The following is a 20,271-nucleotide window of genomic DNA, read 5'->3' as shown; positions in this document are numbered from 1 at the left end:
AAAAGACCCATTTTTGCCAACTCTCTGCTTCTTGTGAGCTAGCTAATCTTCTATCCATGTCAATATGTTACCCCCTACACCATGAGCTTTTATTTTCTGCAATAAGCTTTGATGTGGCACTTTATCAGATGCCTTCTGGAAATCTAAGTACAGTACATCACCAGGTCCCCTTTTTCCACAGCACATGTGGCTCCTTCAAAGAACTCCAATAAATTGGTTAAACATGATTTCCCATTTACAAAACCATGTTGACTCTGCCTGATTACCTTGAATTTTTCAAAATGCCCTGCTATAACATCTTTAATAATAGCTTCTAACTATGACAGATGTTAGGCTAACTGGCTGTAGTTTGCTGCTTTCTGTCTCCCTCCCTTTTTGAATGAAGGAGTTATATTTGCTATTTTCCAATCTAATGGCACCTTCCCGGAATCGAGTGAATTTTGGAAAATTAAAACCAGTGCATCAAATATCTTACTAGCCACTTTTTTCAAGACCTTGGGGAGACGTCCATCCGGATTTGGGGATTTGTCAGCCCACATCCCAACACTTTGCTCAATATCACTTTCCTGGTGATTGTAATTTTCCCAAGTTCCTCCCTCCCTTCCATTTCCTGATTTACAGCTTTTGTGGGATGTTACCCAAGGCCTCTAGAGTGAAGACTGAAGTAAAATACCTATTTAATTCATCCATCATCTCCCTACTTCTCATTATCAATTCCCCAGAAGCACTTTCTATAGGACCAATGTTCACTTTGTTAACTCTTTTCTTATTTAAATATCTATAGAAACTCTTACTATCTGTCTTTATATTACTAACTAGCTTTCTCTCATACTCTAATTTATCCATCCTTATTAAGCTTTTTGTTATTCTTTGCTGTTCTTTATATTCTTTCCAATCTTCTGACCTGTCTTTGCATAATTATGTGCTTTTTCTTTAAATTTGATACTGTGTTTAACTTCTTTAGTTAACCATGGATGGTGGGCCCTCCTCTTAAAATTTTTCTTTCTCATTGGAATGTATATATTCTGTGTATTCTTAAATATCCCTTTAGCTGTCTGCCACTACCTCTATTGACATATCCCTTAACCTTTTTTGCCATTTCACTTTAGCTCACTCTGCTTTCATGCCCTCATAATTGCCCTTACTTAAGTTTAAAATACTAGACTTAGACACATTCCTTTTTCCCTCAAAATGAATGTAAAATTCAACCTTGTTATGATCGTTACTACCTAGGGGGTGCCTTCACCAGTGGGTAGGCAATTAATCCTATCTTGTTGCTTAATACCAGGTCTAGTATAGCCTGCTCTCTGGTTGGCTCCAGAATGTGCTCTTCTAAGAAACTATCCTGAAAACGTTCTATGAACTTTTCATCTATGCTACCTATGCTCGTCTGATTTTTCCAGTCCATATATAGATTAAAATGCTCCATGATTATTGCTGTACCCTTCTGGCAAGCTCCCATTATCTTTTCTTTTATACTCTGTCCTATTGTGTAGTCACAATTAGGAGGCCTGTTCCCCGCTCCCACAAGTGACTTCTTGCCTTTATCATTCATTATCTCAACCCAATCCAGATCCTAGTTTCCTGAACTTAGGTCATCCCTCTCTAATGTGCAAATACCAGCAGTAATTAACAAAGCCACCCCTCCACCTTTTCTTAACTTCCTGTCCTTCCTAAATGTCACATTTACATCAATATTCAGGTCCCAATCTATGTTATCCTGTAGCCATGTCTTAGTAATGTCTATCAGATCGTATTTATTTATTTATATTTGCGCTATCAGTTTATCTGTCTTGTTTCAAATGCTACATGCGTTTAGATACAGAATTTTTAGTTTTGTCCTTTTATTTTGTAGCATCTAACCTTATCTGCTGATTTACTCTTAGATTTGTACTCTGTATCTTCCTGTCACGGTCTGTTTGTCATTTATCATATTAATACCTGTCTCTCTTCCCATGTCTTTACTCTTTCATTTACCACATCTTCCCAAATTTGATCCCTTGCCCCCACTATTCAGTTTAAATCACTCTCTACTTCCCTAGTTAGGCGGCTCACCAGTCCCAGCAGAGTTCAGGTGCAGATCGTCCCAACGATACAGATCCCACATTCCCCAATACTGTCGGGCTAGTGCCCCACAAACCGGAATCCACTTCTCCCATGCCAGTCTTTGAGCCATGCATTCATTTCTCTAATCTTATTTGTCCTATGCCAACTTGCTTGTGACTCAGGTAATAATCCAAAAATTATTACCTTTGAGGTTTTGCTTCTTAATGTGGTGCCTAGCTCATCATATTGAATGTGCAGAGCCGCCTTCCTCATTCCGACAATGTCGTTGGTACCTGCATGGACCACGACCACTGGATCCTCCCCCTCCCACTGCAAGTTCCTCTCCAGCCCTGAGCAGATGTCCTGAACTCTGGTACCAGGCAGGCAACAAAGCCATCTGGACTCGCTCTTTGCTGCAGAGAACAGTGTCAATCCCCCTCACTATGCTGTCCCCTACTACCACTACGTTCATTTTTGCTCCCCCCACTTGGATGGCTTCTTTTACCCCGGTGCCATGGTCAGTTTGCTCATCCATCCTGGAGCCGCCACTCTCATCCAAACAGGCTGAGGGAACCTCAAATTGGTTGGACAATTGTGAGGCTCACATTTCTGCACTGCGGCCCCCTGGGTTCCCTTACCTGCCTCACTCGCAGTCACACCCTCCTATCCCTGGCCACTGGCCAAATCAGAAGACCCTATCCTAAGTGGTGTGACTGCCTCCTGGTCTCAAGCATCCAGGTAACTTTCCCCCTCCCTGACTGAGTCGAAGTTCCTCAACCTACAAACACTTACTGCAAATGTGTTTTTCCTGGATCACAATGTTATCCAGGAGCTCCCACATGCTGCAGCCTTGAAACATCACCTGTCCTGCAATCCTTAATGTGTTTAAAATAATTACTTACATATATTTTTCATTTTTTAATGTTGTTTTCTTATACATTTAATTAACTTTACTACCAAATTGTGTGCTAATTTATACCTTAGGGATAGAATAGAGCTGACCCACTTACCAGATACTCACCAAACAGCTAGCTCCTTTCCTTGTTGTAGAGCAAGAACCAATTCCTATGGGGTGAGAAAGATAGAAAGAGGAAATGAACAACTCCTCCTCCCAACTCCCTTCTCACCAAACTCCAAGTCTTCACTCAGTTAGTCAGCTGCACTCTGTTTGCCAAAGCTACATGAAAGAACCCCAAATTTACAGTAAACTGAACCAGGGCTACAGGAACCAGATTCAACCAGCTAGCTAATTAACTACTCAGCTCTTACAGCTGAGAGTGAGTTTACCTTGTGAGTGTGTGAGTTTAGAGTGATGAGATGGTTGTCTTACCCTGGCAGCATGGATGTGACCGTTCATCCTCTTTCTGCATTGGATGGCCAACCTCTTCTGTGCAGAGTTGGCATTGACCACCACTGCCACTCCATCCCCAGCCGGAGTGGTGAGATTACTGGACTTCCTGTGGCTAGAGAGGAATGGAAGACATCACGGCAGGTCTCCAAAAGGCATTCCATTGATGGATCATTGAACTGTTCCTGGTTTTCAGGACCATGTCTTCATTGGAGCAGTCCTGGGCTACAAGTATTGGGAAACGTGTGTGTAGCTGCAGTTTAGACATGGCCCTCGGAGTGAGGAAGCAGCGTGGAAATGGCATGGCGGACGAACCAGAGCCATCTACCAGCGTGATGGTGTGTTTCATGTGGCTGCATAATTAATGAGGCGGGAAGCCGATGATACAGCGTGAAAAGCCGCCATTGCGGCCGGCGGGTAAAACGCCTGAGACTGAACCAGATTGTTTGCAACCTTGCAGCCATTTATGACTCTGAGATGAGTGGAATTGTTCCAGGTTTACACTAAGTGTGGTAGTGGGCGGGTAAAACGGTGTTTTACCTGCTGGCCACAATGACGGCTTCTCATGCCATATCATTCCAAACGTGCCTCATTAATTATGCATTCCCTGGAAACACGTTTCTCTGGCAGGCAGGCTGTCATTCGCTCGCCACACCATCACCTCACTGCCTCATCACGCCAGGTGCCGCATTTAAACTGCAGCTGTGTGCACGCCTCTCAGTTCTTCCACTCCAGAACTGCTGCATCGAAGACAGGATGGCCTCAAACAGCAAAAAGACTGCAGCCCCTCCACTTCAGTGATGCACCCCTCAAGCACCTTTTGAATGCCGTGATGTCCCCCACCCCTGCTCTGGCCTCAGGATGGGCAAATGCATTGCCAATCCAGCATGGGAGGCAGTGGCAGCGGTGGTCAGCGCCAATGTCCAAAAAAAGAGGACAGCCACCCAGTGCCACTACAGGGTGAATGGTCTCATTCATTCTGCCAGGGTAACTCACTCTTCTCATCACTCTCAATTCTCACACTAACAAGCCCATCACACATCCACATGGATCTCACACCTCAGAAGGCAACACCACTGACTCTCAGGCACACCCTCACATCTCCATTGGGCTCATACACTCTCGAGCTCATGTTCTCATCCTGTCCATGGCTCTGTTCACCACACAAACATTCCACGCAGTGCCATGTGTCTTGCTCACACTCTCTCCATCTGTTTTCATGCAGGAGAAGCCTGTTCACAACAGCAGGGAGAGGTCCGAGACCAGGAGTGGAGGGGCCCACATTAGGCCCCTCACTCACTTTGAGGAGTGTGCCATCGCACTGACTGGTGAGGATATGGACCATGCCTGTGGTAACAGTGAGGTCGGCAGCGAACACCCTCATGAGGATCCTACATCACCTCATCCCTCTGTCAATGTAAATGTGAGTTCTCTCTCCTGCTTTTGACTCTGCTGTCATGCACTAATTTTCTCTACTTTGGTTCACAGGGAGCTCTGACAAGCGACCAATACCCTCAGTCAGCCAGTTTCTCAGCTCCATCCATGTCCTCACCTCCAGCCAAAGGACATCTCCTCCTTTGAAGAGCTGGAAATAAGCAGCCTGGAAGACCTGTCACAGCGCTTAACCACACCCTCCACCCATGCAGAGACACACACCTCGGTGGGACCTAGATCTAGAGGAGGCTTGGGTTCACAATCTGATGGTCACCATATGGGCATGTGTCCGCAGCAGCAGGAGGCAGGTTCAGCACTCAGTGGACTATTGGGGAAGAAGCCCGAGTCAGATGACAAGCCTCTAGATTTGGCCTTCCAACTGTTCCTGGAGAATCAGCAGAAGGCCGGGGAACATCACGCAGAGCTTTTGGCAGCCCTCAACAGAACAGCACATGAGTCAAAGGAGTGTGTCCGCCTGCTCTCTGACGAAATGTTGCTCACATGTGCCGTATGGAGGTTTCCATGGGGAACATGGCGGATGCCATGGAGACCCTGGTCCAGCAGAACACGGAGATGTGTGCAGACCTGTACTCCATCACGGTGGCCATGGGTCAGTTTCTGCAGTGACAGTACAAAAGGGAAACAGGGCACGTTGGCATCCCTCCAGATGTTCCTTCCCCTCAACGAGTCAGGCTGGGGCCCCTGGGCACCCGAAGGGAGGAGGAGCGGCAGCTCGGCACTCCTGGGTCATCCCGGAGGAATCCCAGAGGCTGTCTCTCTCCCTCCGAGTCCCTTTTGCCTGTGAGTCCCTCAACCTCGTCCTCTGTCACCGTAGAGGGAGCAGCTAGCCAATGAGTGATTCTGGAGGGAAAAGTGTGTGTGGAACAGGGCCTTTCAGAGCCTCGTGAATCATTCTCCCACACACGGATCCTTCATGTATCACGCTCACCTTCAATGCCCTGAGCATTTTCAATGCTGCCTGCTGGGTTTCGCTTTCAGTTGTCCATCTGAGCTGATCTGCATCTCCACCCACCCAATGACCACACTCTCATGCAGCCCCTGATCTCGCCCACCATGACTGTCATTTCACTTTCGATTTGGGAAGCATGGTCCATATTCAGCTTTTCATGCACTCCCCCGTCTTTTTCCCTCCCCCAGTCACCCATTTCCATTCCCCTATCACAGTTGACCCCCCTGGCATCACCTTCCACCTCCCCTCCATGACCTACCAGCCACAGCCCCTTTCCTTCGGGGATGTCTCAGTGAACACACACATTCTTTTTCTTCCCGAAAACTCCACCCCCATCTACATTCACCTTCCAACCTACTCCTTCCCACCCCCATGGTCCATGTCTGCCTCTGAGTGCCACCAACCACCCTCGCCATCCCTACCATTACTGTCAATCCCTCAACCTCCCACCCCATCGTGTCACTCTGCCCTCAATCATCCTCACCATTCCCTCATTCCATTCCCACCCTCAGTTCGCTCCCTAGGAGGCTGTGGACTCATCAGAGTCCTCCCTTGCAGTGTAACCTGGTAACCTGGACATCCCCCTCTCCGGACCCCTTTCCCCCATGGAACCACTTTCCCCCACCAGACTCCACCCCCTCCCAACTTGGTCCTCCCCCACATCCCTGCCCTCGGACATCCCCCATGTAGTCCTTCCCCCTTCCTGTCACCTTCAGACATCCTTACTTCTTCCGCCACCCATAGCCCTTCCCCCCTCCCGACTCTCCTCCAGCATTAATTCTTCCTCCAGCATTACTCCTTACCCCTACCTGACTCCTTCAGACATCCTTAGTCTTTCTTCCAGCCTTCCTCCCTCCCCCCTCTGCACTTCTTCCTTCCTCCAAACTCCTTCCCTTACACCTTACACCCCCTTTACACCTACCTCCCCAGTTGCCGTCTTCTCGTCTGCTACCCACCCCACCCCCTGTACTCCGTCCCCCCTCAACATCCCACCCTCTGACACCTTAATTTCCCCGCTCCCAACCTCACCCCATCCTGACATAGCTTTCTTTCCCAGTCGATCCTAGGCCTTCCCCTCCCACCCCCGTTACATCTTCCTCTCCCAAAAACAGCTGGACTATCCTCTCTACCCCCTGAACCATCATCCATCATGAGCAGACCGTCAATGGTGACTTTCCAACTTCTGTGAGCTGCTTCGCAGCGGAGACATGTCCATGAGAACCCACCCAGCAAGCCATGGACATTCCTCCAATGTGCCATTGCTATCGGGCTCCAGCATCTTCTGCTCCTTGGATGTTCGTGATGTGAGCAAGGCCCTGAAGATAAGTCCCTACTTCTGCATGTCACACTTGCCAAAACGTGTTCTGCACCGGCGTACAATCACGCCAATGTGGACGGGCTACCCAGCGGGGGGGATGATTCCGGCGTGCTGGCTTTATAACGATATGCAGATTTATTGCAATGAGGTTCACGATGTCCGATGGTGGGGAACGTGGCCCACAATTAACAGGCGGAGCAGACGATCGCAAACTGGTTTCACAACGTCGTGAAGCCAACTTCTGGCCTTCTCGTCATATTGTCCATTCACACCGACCGATGCCAGCGGGCAAGGAAAATGCCACCCCAAGTCCTAGCACCCATCATGCCAGTGCTTGCTGACCTATATTGACTCCCAGTCATATGGCAAATGAAGATGAATTTTCTGACTGTGACCACTCATTCTGAAGTCACTAAACTTCTTGTGACACTGAAGCTGTGTCCTCGGACAACACCGCCTGCATTGACTGTGCTGGCTATTTGCTTCTTTTGCATTGTCAGAGTTTGTCTGGAGGGCTTCCTGCCTCCCTATGACTGGAGGACATCTTTTCTCCTGCACCAAGACCTCCAGTGCTGCGTGTGAGATCCTCAGAGCATACCCTTTTACAACTAGTCAGTGTTAAGATCCTAACAAAAATGGAAGAAAAAATGGGCAATTTGACCCCTTGAGTGTTCTCTGCCATTTAATACAATCATCACTGAGCTTCCACCTCAACTCTATTTTCCTGCCTGCTCCCCATATCCCTTGCTCTTCCTGATCAGCATGTCTTCCCCGGCCACTTCCAGTACCTGTCCCTATGCTGAGATCTTTGTCTTCCCAAATCTTCCATTGCAAATCAGGAATTTTAATGACACAGCTGCAAAATATCTATTTATCACAAGTCTTCTAAGATATCAAAAACAAAGGTATTTTAAAAAGCATGAACACAGGTAAAATGTCAGCTCAGTTGCTATAAATGTGAATGTTATGGCCAACTTAAATTACACAGCCATATTTCAGAAGACTGAAGGCATCAGCTGGTTTGAAACTCATGTGGACTTGTATGGGTCACGGCAATGTTCTTCTGGTCATCAGCAACTACTTAGGATGAAGTAAAGGAGTTCCAGGTTTATCAAACGCTCTGGTTTTTCTAGGGTCCTGAGCCTATCAGACACTTTTTTTTTGGTTTGATACTTTTATGGAACACAGTGATATATGTAACATTTTGCAGCTGAAAGTGACTCTACTGCAAGAACGTGTCTGAATATCAAACAGATGCATTCAGCCTCAATTCTCTTTATCGGTTTTAAGCTTTTAAACAGAAATGTTAAACTGAAGCCTGGTAGTCATCCATGGTTATGATCTGAAAGTATGGTGATGACTTCTAGTCTTCTAGTTCGTCACTACACTGCTGCTGAAGAGATTTGCAATCGGGTAGATTGGCCCAGTCAAGAGTTATTTTTGAATGGAGGTGCCTACCTAGGTAAGTGCTATATCATTGGTTGCGAAAGATTAGTAAGATTTTTGGACACTGTAGTCTTGCAGTCCATAGTTCATCCTGTTAATAATTTCCTAATTTAATTGTCCATCTCGCGAACATTCAGGACATGTATGGGGTCAGGTTATGAGCATAGAGCCAGTTCGACAATAATTTTCCTGTCAGGCATCTTGGTCCAACTCCAGAACACTTGCCCATGTACTTTGGTTACATGACTCCAGGAGGGGAAGTTAATGACCTCTCCTGAGGCAAGTTTGGAGGCAGGGGAGCATTTCATTGGGTGCGATGGTAATCGCGGGGGCCTCACCACCTTTCCAGCTCTGCCCCAATTAAGTTTGGGGTGGGAAGGCTCACGAGCAGTTTTCCTACCCCGAGGTCAATTGAGACCCTTAAAATGGGCCATTAATACTCACTTAAGAACTTCATCCCATCACCACTGGTATTCACCCAATGGCAAGCAGGGGACTTGTCATGCAGGCTCCTGGGGTGGGGGGGGGTCTCTCTTTCAAAGGCAGTCACTGATTACCAGACCCAGCAACAATTGTCAGCATAATATACCAATACAGTTTGCTTAATGGTAATAAATGGTTCTCATAACTTTAATAGATCAGACACGTTAACGTTTATAGAACTGTGCAGCACACAGAACGCCAAGGTGTTCGGCCTCTTTGCTCATGAAGATTCTTCCTGATGTCTGTCTTCTAGTTTGGATGATATGTTTTCTCACCATTGGCTAATGTCAAAGTGGCTAATTCTATCTTCCTTCAGGACAACGTGTGATGGCTGCATGGCATGAGAGTCCTCTTCAGCCACTCTCGACTTGTCATTTGGGTGGTCCTCCTTCCTGATAGGTTATCTTCACTTATATGTCAAGCTTTTTCCAGTAATTATTACCCAGCCCTTTATGAGTGATATCCCTGCTAACCTTGACACAACACATGCCTACACACTCATAATTTTAAATATTTGAGTGGTTATGGTTGACAGCAGTTTGTAAATAAGTCCAGACTGCATCGCAACAATTCTGTTGAATCACACCAGACTTTGCAAAGATATGTCTACTGCCACACATAAGTCTTTTCAAAATATGTCAAATAAATCTCTTTTCAGAATGTCAAGTAATTGCCTCAAGATCCTTCAACAGTGTTAATAATCCATTGAATGTAATCCTTCATGGCCTGTAAGGTTGAAATAAAGGAGAACATTTGTGTCAGAGATGTCTCATGCAAAGTTTTATCCTATGAAAATTTTGGCAAGTAAACCAAAACGGTGGATAATTGAAGTGCAGATAATGCAGGTCCCATCCAATAGATAATCTTTTAAAAGCCTATAACCACTGCACTTGTAGTGCAGCTTTAACATAGCAAAACAGCCCAAGGCACTTCACAATTGAGACAGGAAGTAGATTAGGGAAGTGTAGGGAAAGCAACTGAGTCCTTGTGACGCAGTGGGAGCGTCCCCACCTCTTGGCCAGAAGCTCCGGGTTTAAGTCCAACTTCAGGACTTGATGGCTACAGGAGGTGTGTATAATGTGGCCAAGCAGTTTAATTATCAGCCTGTAAATCCTTCTGATACACATGATAGCAGAGAGTAAAGAGTGGGAGAGTTTCCTGCTCATACTGTAGAAGATAATGGCAAAACAGTGCAGTACTTTGCCAAACATAATCATAGAGCAACCCTATGGAAGTCCATGGTCACTAATGCCCTCTTAGGGCATGGTACCCAAAGGAGGAGGAGTAGGAAAATCAACATTGAAAATGTAAATGTTAACACTGACCATGCTGGGCAGAGCAGTACCAACAGTTAGAGGAGCTGAATTCTGCATCTACCGTTCCCTGGTGACCTTCTTGAGATCACACTGTTTGTGATTTTGCTCTTAAGATCCTCTTCATATAAAGTCATAGAATCACCATGGCAAAGCAGGAGACCATTTGGCCCATTGAGTCCATGCTGAAGAACTGAAACTTTATTTCAGCAATTTAGATCGCTCAGCCATCCTACCACGTACAAAAATCATACATAGAAACAGACATAGAAACATACATAGAAACAGACATAGAAACAGACATAGAAAATAGGAGCAGAAGTAGGCCATTCAGCCCTTCGAGCCTGCTCCGCCATTCATTATCATCATGGCTGATCATCCAACTTAATAGCCTGCTCCCACTTTCTCCCCACATCCTTTGATCCCTTTCACCCCAAGAACTATATCTAACTCCTTCTTGAAAACATACAATGCTTTGGCCTCAACTACTTTCTGAGGTAGCGAATTCCACAGGCTCACCACTCTCTGGGTGAAGAAATTTCTCCTCATCTCAGTCCTAAATGGTCTATCCCCTATCCTCAGATTGTGAGCCCTGGTTCTGGACTCCCCCACCATCCTTCCTGCATCTGCCCTGTCTGGTCCTGTTAGAATTTTATAGGTTTCTATGAGACTCCTCCCTCATTCTTCTGAACTCCAGAGAATATGATCCGAACCAATGAAATCTCTTGTCATATGTCAGTCCCACCATCCCAGGAATCAGTCTGGTAAACCTTCGCTGCATTCCCACTATAGCAAGAACATCCTTCCTCAGATAAGGAGACCAAATCTGCACTCAATATTCCAGCTGTGGTCTCACCAAGGCCCTGTATAATTGCAGCAAGACATCCCTCTTCCTGTACTCGAATCCTCTGGCTATGAAGGCTTACATACCATTTGCCTTCTTTACCGCCTGCTGCACCTACATGCTTACCTTCAACGACACCCAGGTCATGTTGCACATTCCCCTCTCTCAATTTATAGCCATTCAAATAATAAGCTGCCTTCCTGTTTTTGCTACCAAAGTGGATAACCTCACATTTATCCACATTATACTGCAAATGCCCACTCACTCAGCTTGTTCAAATTACACTGAAGCATCTCTGTACTCTCCTCACAGCTCACCCTCCCACCCAGCTTTGTTTCATCTGCAAGTTTGGAGATATTACATTTACTTCACTCATCTAAATTGTTAATATATATTGTGAATAGCTGGGGTCCCAACACCGATCCCTGTGGTACCCCACTAGTCACTGCCTACCATTCAGAAAAAGACCCATTTATTCCCACTCTTTGTTTCCTGTCTGCCAACCAGTTTTCTATCCATCTCAATACACTACCCCCAATCCCATGCTCTTTAATTTTACACGCCAATCTCTTATGTGGGACTTTGTCAAAAGCCTTCTGAAAGTCCAAATAAACCACATCCATTGGCTCCCCTTCATCAACTCTACTAGCTATATACTCAAAAAATTCCAGTAGATTTGTCAAGCATGATTTCCCTTTCGTAAATCCATGCTGACTCTGTCCGATTCTGCCACTGTTTTCCAAGTGCTCAGCTATTAAATCTTTTTTAATGGATTATAGAATTACCGACGTCAGGCTGACTGGTCTATAATTCTCTGTTTTCTCTCTACCTCCATTTTTACGGTTGTTCCAAAGCATTTCTTAAGGCATGATGACATGCTCTGATACAATAAGATACTATTAACATCTACTTGCAGAAGAGGTGTAGATCTGTGCTGAATGATTCAAGGACTTAACATTAAGGTGTTTCTGCAGGTGCATTTACTCCTTGAAGGGGGGTGGGTTTTGGAGGGTGAGGTGGTGGTGGGTGGGCGCTGGTGAAGCCTGCAGCAATACAAGTTTGTGACCCGAGCCCAATTCACTTCTATTTTCAGTGAGGATCTATTGTAGCTGTCAAGAAAGTCCAGCAGGTCCTCCATCATTACAAAGGGGTGGTTCATTGTCTGCACTGGTATGATCCTCTTCTAGGTGTCAATCAGCAACATCTTTTTTAACAGGGTGACAAACTCCACACCATCAACTTTCTCCGCAGTGAGTCATTTCCCTCCAAAGCCATCACCATGAGCACCTAAGGTAAAATAACATCGCAGTTTAGCAGCAGGGTAGGACAGGGTTTGGAAATCTTACTGTCGTCACTTCCTGCACAATCGAGGAACGCAAAATCCACTTACAATTAATTCCTGATCCCTTATTTCTTTTAACATATAGAAGGGTTTTTTTTTCTGCCTTCATCTTTCACCAATATCCCAGTTCTTGGCAGAGAGCTGATTCCCTGTCTCCCAGTGCTCCTGCTGTGCCACTGTGAAGCTGTACGAAGTGCAATATGATTACAAAACACTAAAGTACAGAAACATTTCACTCAGCCCACGCAGTTCAAACCAGTGTTTATTCTCTGCATGGGCCTTCTCTCACCCAGCTCCATCTCATCCCATCAACATATCCATTTCTTCCTTTCTCCCTTATGTAGTTATTGAACTTCATCTTAAATGCATCCATTCTTTTCTGCTAAACTATTCCCTAAACAAAAACAGAATTACCTGGAAAAACTCAGCAGGTCTGGCAGCATCGGCGGAGAAGAAAAAAAACTATTCCCTATGTTAGCAAGTACCACATTCTCACCACTCTGGGTAAAGAAATTTCTCCTGAATTTCTTATTGGATTTATCAGTAACGATCGGGGGGGGGGCCGGGGGTTTGGTTGATGGAGGGGTGAGCAGGGAGGCGGGCAGTTGCAAGCTGGGGTTGGGCCAGCTGACTCAGGAAAGAATTTGGAGTCAGCCACAGGGGTTGCTGGCTGTGGAGGCAGGTTTTTAAAAGGCCCACATCGAGGCTGTGGGGCTTTGTCTCAGTTAAAATAAAAACGGAAAAGCCCTCATCCCTCACACCCCTTCAGCATCCCCCATACACTCCCCTTGCCCCATCCATACCACCTCATGCCCCCATGCCAGGTTATTCCCCCACCCAACTCAGGGCCCCTCATTCCCCCATGCCTGACCCTAACCCCACCTACCCCTACGCTCTTCATGCCCCCATGCCAAGCTATGCACCCCACCCACTCTGAAGGCTCCTCATTGCCCCCTATGCCAAGTTATGGCATTCCTTACCCATTGACCCACTAGACACTGTGTAGAACCAATGAACCCTATAGTAACAATAGGATGTGTAAAAAAAAGCCTAGTTCATTTATTACTTATTCACTGCAGCCCAATAAAAGTGTCAATTATCCAGATCCTTTAACTCTTTAATAGCTGAAAATGCAGGCACTTAAAACATCTTAATCTTGTGTAAATAACATTGTGAAATTGACAGCTGTGATCAGAGAGCCAGAGCTGTCAATTCAGCAATGTTTTCTGTTGGGCTCAGGTGTTTCTTCAGAGTAATGGAGGTCTGAGCCCTCAGTCAAGCCTCATTATATATTCTTGGCTGAAAGCCCAGGTCTGGATGAAAGACACTGTGTGTCAGCTCTGCATGTATTTTATGCACCTCTGTAAGCCTATACTCACAATATTGAGCATCTCTTAAAAATCAGAGGGAGCAAAAATCCAAAACTTATATCAACCTCTCACTACCAATTGTAGAGTAATGTACTGAGCACAGAGTGAAAGAATTTCGATGTGACTGCAATGATTCACATACTGAGTAATTCCCAATGTTAGAGGGAATTACTAACTGAAGAATAAAGTTCTGTCCACAGGAAAAGAGTTAAGATCAATAGGTAAGTACCTCCTGCATATCTCATACACCTTCCAGTATACAACACAAGAGGTTTAGAAATGAATTCTAGTTACGCCTGATTCCTGAGTTGGAGAAGAAGGGAGAAAAGACTGACTTTAGTGTACAATGTACCCTGCTCAGTCTGCAGTTGCTTTATGGGTGTGAGTTGGCATGCTCTACCCAGTATTTTTGATGTCAAATGCAGCTTTGCCATTAAAGGGACCACTGGAGGCTGCCATCAAAAAGGTAAGTATATTTTTTTAAGCATATATTTATGTGGAGCATGGGGAGAGTCACTTGTTCACTCTTGTTCTCCTCTGTTGTCCCTCCCAAGGCCTACTGCCAGTCAGACCTCCTGTCCAAGTTGGCTCCTGTCAAAATGCCAAGGTGACCATGGACACATCTCCCCAGAAAAATATTGCTGAATCCTGCGATACAATTTTGGGTGAGTCTCACATCTCTGCAGCTTCAGGCATGTGCTGAACAGGCCTGAAATAACTTTAAGTCAGAGGCCCAGGTTTTCACTCCCGGCTCTGGTGTGCAGAGATGGGAGAATTTCCAGCTCTGCAAATCCAACTTTTAAAAATGGCCGCCTGCAGTTGGGATTTTTCTTCTGGGGTTGGGTGTTTTCGGGCTGGATCAGAACGAGTGCCTCCAGAAGAAGCGTGAAGGCTGCCAGGCATTGAGGTGGGCTGGGCAGAAGGCCTGCTCTCCTCTGATACTTTGTTTAATTTGTTTAAAAAAGAGAATAAAATAAAAAAATATCCCTCCAGCCCTCACCCCTCACCACCCACACCCTCACCAGGCCATATCCATGCCAACCTATGCACCTCATGCTCTCCACCCACCCCATGGCCCCTCATAATACCTATGCTCCCCACATCCCCCTGGCCCTTTTTAGCCCTTCTGCCAACTTCATGCCAACTGATGATATTCCATGCCACTCACCTATCACCCTTTGCCCTTAACCCCTCTGTGCCAACTCACCTAGTTTCTTTTGACAGCACTTTCACAGTTTTGACTGTTCCTTGACAGCTTGACAGTTCTTTGACAGTTCCTTGACAGCTACACAGTTCTTTGTAAGCTTGATAGTTCTTAGACAGTTCCTTGCACTTTTTACGCACAGTCATGTTTACTTTTAACAATCCCAAAGAGCGCCCTACCTCTGCCAAAGGTGTCCTGGGACCATAACCAAAGATGTACCTTACCTTACCATCCAAATGAACCCACCAAATTCAAGCCTGCCGTCACCTGATCTAATCTGCACACTTCAGGTTTCACACTCCTGGCCTATCAAAATCTCACTTCAGTGGAGGCAGCTGCCTCCATAAAACGCACATACATGAACACCGGCCCAAATTCAATCCTATTTCTGTGAAAATAGGAATCGCCATGTTTGGGGATGGGGCTTAGAATTTCTGGCTATTTCTGGGATTTTTGCAAAAATCTGGGCCAGAGAGTCTGGCATGATTAGGGCTGTTTTATTTTTGACAATTCCAGTGCGTTGTACAGGAGTAGATAAGATAAGAGGAAATAAAGTGAAATGCTCTAATTTATGATCTGAAGAAGGTTAATTTCTCTGAAAATATTTTTTTTTAAATAACTTTAGTTTCAGGAAGGTGTCCTATGATTATAGTTGAAATAAATGAAATTAAACATTACCTTTCACATCAGTACTCTGCAACACTTATTTTGGCCTTAAATTGCTTTTCAGAAGTAAGAAATGTGAGACCCAGAAACTAGCAGCTTGACTATTGTGGCATAAGCTACACATAAGGAGTGCCAGATGGATCGGAAGTGACAGTTATGAATTATACGTTCTAATTAGTTTTGAGTCAATAGAGCCAAATCAGTAGGCAGACTTTTTGGGCCAGCTAAGCCTGCTGTGTGACTACAGACACAAATGTGTTAGTCTTTGTCTCTCGAGGCTTGCAAAACTAGCTCCAGGTTATTCTTTGTTTTAGTTTCAGGTTAAGTGGATTATAAAGAAAATCGTTTGATATCCAGCTGTGGGTTCAGAAACACAATCCGAAATCTGAACTGAGCATGTAATGAGTGAGAAGCCTCAAAGCAGCATTGGGGAATCCTTTATTCGTACTGGAACAGATTTGTTACTTCAATATCTTTTCCCGCCTCTCTCTCTGTGCCATGCCCTGGTGCCATCTGATGTCGGGCAGCTGACCAACTCTACATCGATGCTGCTCCATAACCATCTGTTGGGAGGTGCCGAGGAGAAACCTGTGGCACCATGCCCGCCTAGTCTTCCTCTTTTTACAAGGAGAAGCCCTTTGCTCTCCAGTCTGTGAGCTTTTCGAGTGACATGACTGGGGCACTCATGGTTTTGCAGGAGCAGCTCCCTTAGCACAACACCTTGCCACACTAACCAAAAAGGTTAGACTTGCATCTATATTGTGAGATTGAATTCAACAATTTCAGACCACTCTGTGTTGAGTCTAGAAGGTTGTAGCGTGCCTAATTGAAAGATAAGATGCTCTTCCTTAAGCTTGTGTTGAGCTTCATTAGATCACTGAAGGAGGCTGAGAGCATCCAACGAGAGGTCAGCATGAGGGCAAGATGGAGAATTAAATTGTGAAGTGACTGGTAACTTGGAGTCATGATTGCAGACTGAACAGAAGTGTTCCAAAAAAGTGATTTTGCTTTTGCATTTATATAGCATCTTCCATGACTACAGGTTGTCCCACACTACTTTGCCCATGGAGCACTTGTGGAGTGTAGTCACTATTGTAATATAGGAAATCTGCAGCCAATTTGCACACAGCAAGCTCCCACAAACAGCAATGTGACAATGGCCAGAAAGTTTTTTTTGTGATGTTGATTGAGGGATAAATATTGGCAAGGAGACCAAGGATAACTCCCCAAAATAGTAACATGGGATATTTTACATCCGCCTGAGAGGGCAGATAGAACCTTCGTTTAACATCACATCTGAAAAGTTGCATCTTTGCATCTTTGACAGTGCAGCGCTCCCTCAGTTTTGCACTGCAGTTTCAGCCTTGATTTTTGCACTGAGGTCCTGGTATGGGATTTGAACCCAAAACTTTCTGCTTCAGGGGTGAGAATGCCACCAACTGAGCCACAGCTGACTCTTGAGAGGTGTTGATGAGCGACCTGCTGTATACTTTTCTTTTTGATCCATTTCGTTTCCTTCTCTTGCTCCCCGACCAGTGCCTTAAAAAGAAAAGGTAGTAATGGCATCATACATTGGCGGAATCATCCATGCCCGCTGGTGTTGGGCATGTTTGCTGGTGTGAGCGGACAATATGGCGAGAAGGCCAAAAATTGGTTTCATGACGTGGTGAAACCAGTTGGCCTTCTCACCATATTGTCCGCTCAGGCTGCATTCCCTGCCATCAGATGTCGGGAGCCTCATTGTAACACATCAGCATATCATTATAAGGCCAGCCTGCCAGACTCACCCCATGCCCCCACCTTACCCTGCCTGCTGGATCGTCTGCCCATATCGGCAAGAAAACACACCGGTGTAGAACATGTCTTGACAAGTGTGACGTGCAGAAGTCAGGACTTACCTGCCAGGGCCTTGCTCACATCGCAGACATCCGAGGAGCAGAAGATGCTGGAGGCTGACAGCAACAGAACACTGGAGGAATGTCCATGGCATGCTGGGTAGATTCTCATGGACATGGCTCTGTCACGAAGCAGCTCACAGATGTTGGATAATCACCATTGATGCTGACAATGTATGATGGTTGAGGGGGTGGAAGAGGAAGGTCAAGGATCGGCTGGGGAGGAAAAGGTGTTGGGGGTGAGGTTGGGGGGGTGGATGAAGTTGTTGAGGGGGTAAGGTTGGGAGAGGAGAATGAAAGCATCGGGGTAGAAGGTTGGGAAGGGGGGGCAGATCCGGGCAGGAGGAGGCAACGGGGAGAAGACAGCAACTGGGGAGGTAGGTGTAAGGGACGGGGGGAGGTGTAAGGGAAGGAGTGCGAAGAGGGGAAGGAGTGCCGAGAGGGGAGAAAGTCCGGGGGGAGGGAGGAGTGCGGAGAGTGAGGGAGTAAGGGTGGCTGAAGAAGTAAGAGTGGAGGAAGGAGTCGGGAAGGGGGAAGGACTAAGTGGGGGGGGGGGCGGAGTCTGGAGTGGGGTGGGGGTACAAAGTGGGGAAGAGGGGAAGGGATGTGAAGGGGTGAAGGATTCCAGAGGGGGAAAGCAGTCCAGAGGGGAGATATGCAAATGAACTTGCAAGGGAGAGGCCTGATAGGTCCATGTCAGCCTCTTGGGGAGCGAACTGAGGGTGGGCATGGTATGAAGAAATGGTGAGAGTGACCAAGGGCAGAGTGAGGCGGTAGGGTGGGAAAGCGAGGGTTCGACAGTACGATAGAAGTGGCGGCGAAGGTAGTTGGTGGGGAATCAGAGGCAGTGGGAAGGGTGGGAAGGAGGTGCTCGGGGAGGTTAATGTGGATCGGGGTGGAATTTTTTGGAAGGAAGGGAACATGCATGTTCACCTGGACATCCCCGAAGGAAAAGGGTTGTGGCTGGTAGGTCACGGAGGGGAGGTGAAAGGTGATGCCTAGGGGGGTTGGGGGGGTCAACTGTGATGGAGGAAAGGAAATGGGTGACTGGTGGGGATGGGGGAGTGGGGGCAGCTGCGGAGGAGAAAGATAGGGAAGCTGATGAAAAAGCAAATCTAGACCATGCTGTCCAAATAGAAAGTGAAACGATGGTCGTGGGGGGCGAGATCAGGTGCTACATGGGAGTGTGGTCAGTGGGTGGGCAGAGATGCAGGTCAGTTCAGATGGACAACTGAAAGTGAACCCCAGCAGGCAGCATTGAAAATGCTCAGGACATTGAGGTCAGTGTGATACCCGAAGGCTCAGTGTGTGGGAGAGTGATTCACGAGGCTCTGAAAGGCTCTGCCACACACACACTTTTCCCTCCAGAATCACTCATTGGCCAGCTGCTCCCTTTGCAGTGACAGAGGGTGAGGTTGAGGGGGTCACAGGCAAAGGGGACTCAGAGAGAGAGGACAGCCTCTGAGATTCTTGAGACAATGAGCCAGGGGTGTCCAGCTGCCACTCCTTCCTTTGGGTGCCCAAGGGCCCCTGTCTGACTCCCTGAGGGGAGGGATTACCTGGAGGACATCGAGGCTTCCAACAGCTCTGCATGATGTTCCCACAGCTTCTGCTGACTCTCCAGGATGGGCCAAATCCAGAGGTCCATCACCTGACTCGGATCTCACAGATGCCTCCTGTCCAGCAGTCCCCTGAGTGATGAGGAGCCCGGCTGAACCTGCCTCCTGCTTCTGTGGATATGTGTCTCTGCACTGACCACCAGATTGTGAACCCGAGCATGCTGTAAGACCTAGGTCCCACTGAGTTGTGTGTCTCTGCGCTGGTGCAGGGTGTGGGTAAGCGCTCTGATGGGTCTTCCAGGCTGCTTATTTCCACCTCTGCACTGAAGGAGGTGTCCTCTTGGCTGGAGGTGAGGAACTGGATGGAGTTGAGGGATTGGCTGACTGAGGGTGTCGGTCCCTGCGAACCAAATTAGGGGTAAGTAGTGCACTGCAGCAGGAGAGAGAGGGTGCTCCTAACAACCTGACCGTCACCGCAGACAAGGTCCACATCCTCACCAGTCAGCGCGATGGCGCACGCCTCAAAGTGAGTGAGGGACCTAACGTGGGCCACTCCACCCTGGACTGGGACCTCTCCCTGCTGATGTGAGCCAACTTCTCCTGCATGGAAACAGATGGAGAGAGTGTGAGCAGGACACATGGCACTGTGTGGAATGTTGTGTGGTGAGCGGAGCCATGGACAGGAATGAGGATGTGAGCTCAAGAGGGTATGAGCCTGATGGAGATGTGAGGGTGTGTGTGAGAGTTAGTGGTGTTGTCCCTTGAGGTGTGAGATCCCTGTGGATGTGTGATGGGCTTGTGCGTGTGTGAGTTGAGAGTGATGAGAAGAATGAGTCACCCTGGTGGAACAGATGAGATCACTCACCCTGTAGCAGCACTGGGTGGCTGTCCTCTTACGCAGGACATTGGCGTTGAACACCGCTGCCACCTCCTGCCATGCTGGATTGGTGATGCTGCTGCCCATCCTGCAGCCAGAGCGGGTGTAGAGGGCATCACGGCGAGCCTCCACAGCATCCAAATGGCATTCCAGTGA

The sequence above is a fragment of the Carcharodon carcharias genome, chromosome 23, assembly GCF_017639515.1.
Source record: "Carcharodon carcharias isolate sCarCar2 chromosome 23, sCarCar2.pri, whole genome shotgun sequence".
In the NCBI taxonomy this organism is placed as follows: Eukaryota; Metazoa; Chordata; class Chondrichthyes; order Lamniformes; family Lamnidae; genus Carcharodon; species Carcharodon carcharias.
This window is presented reverse-complemented; position numbering follows the sequence as displayed.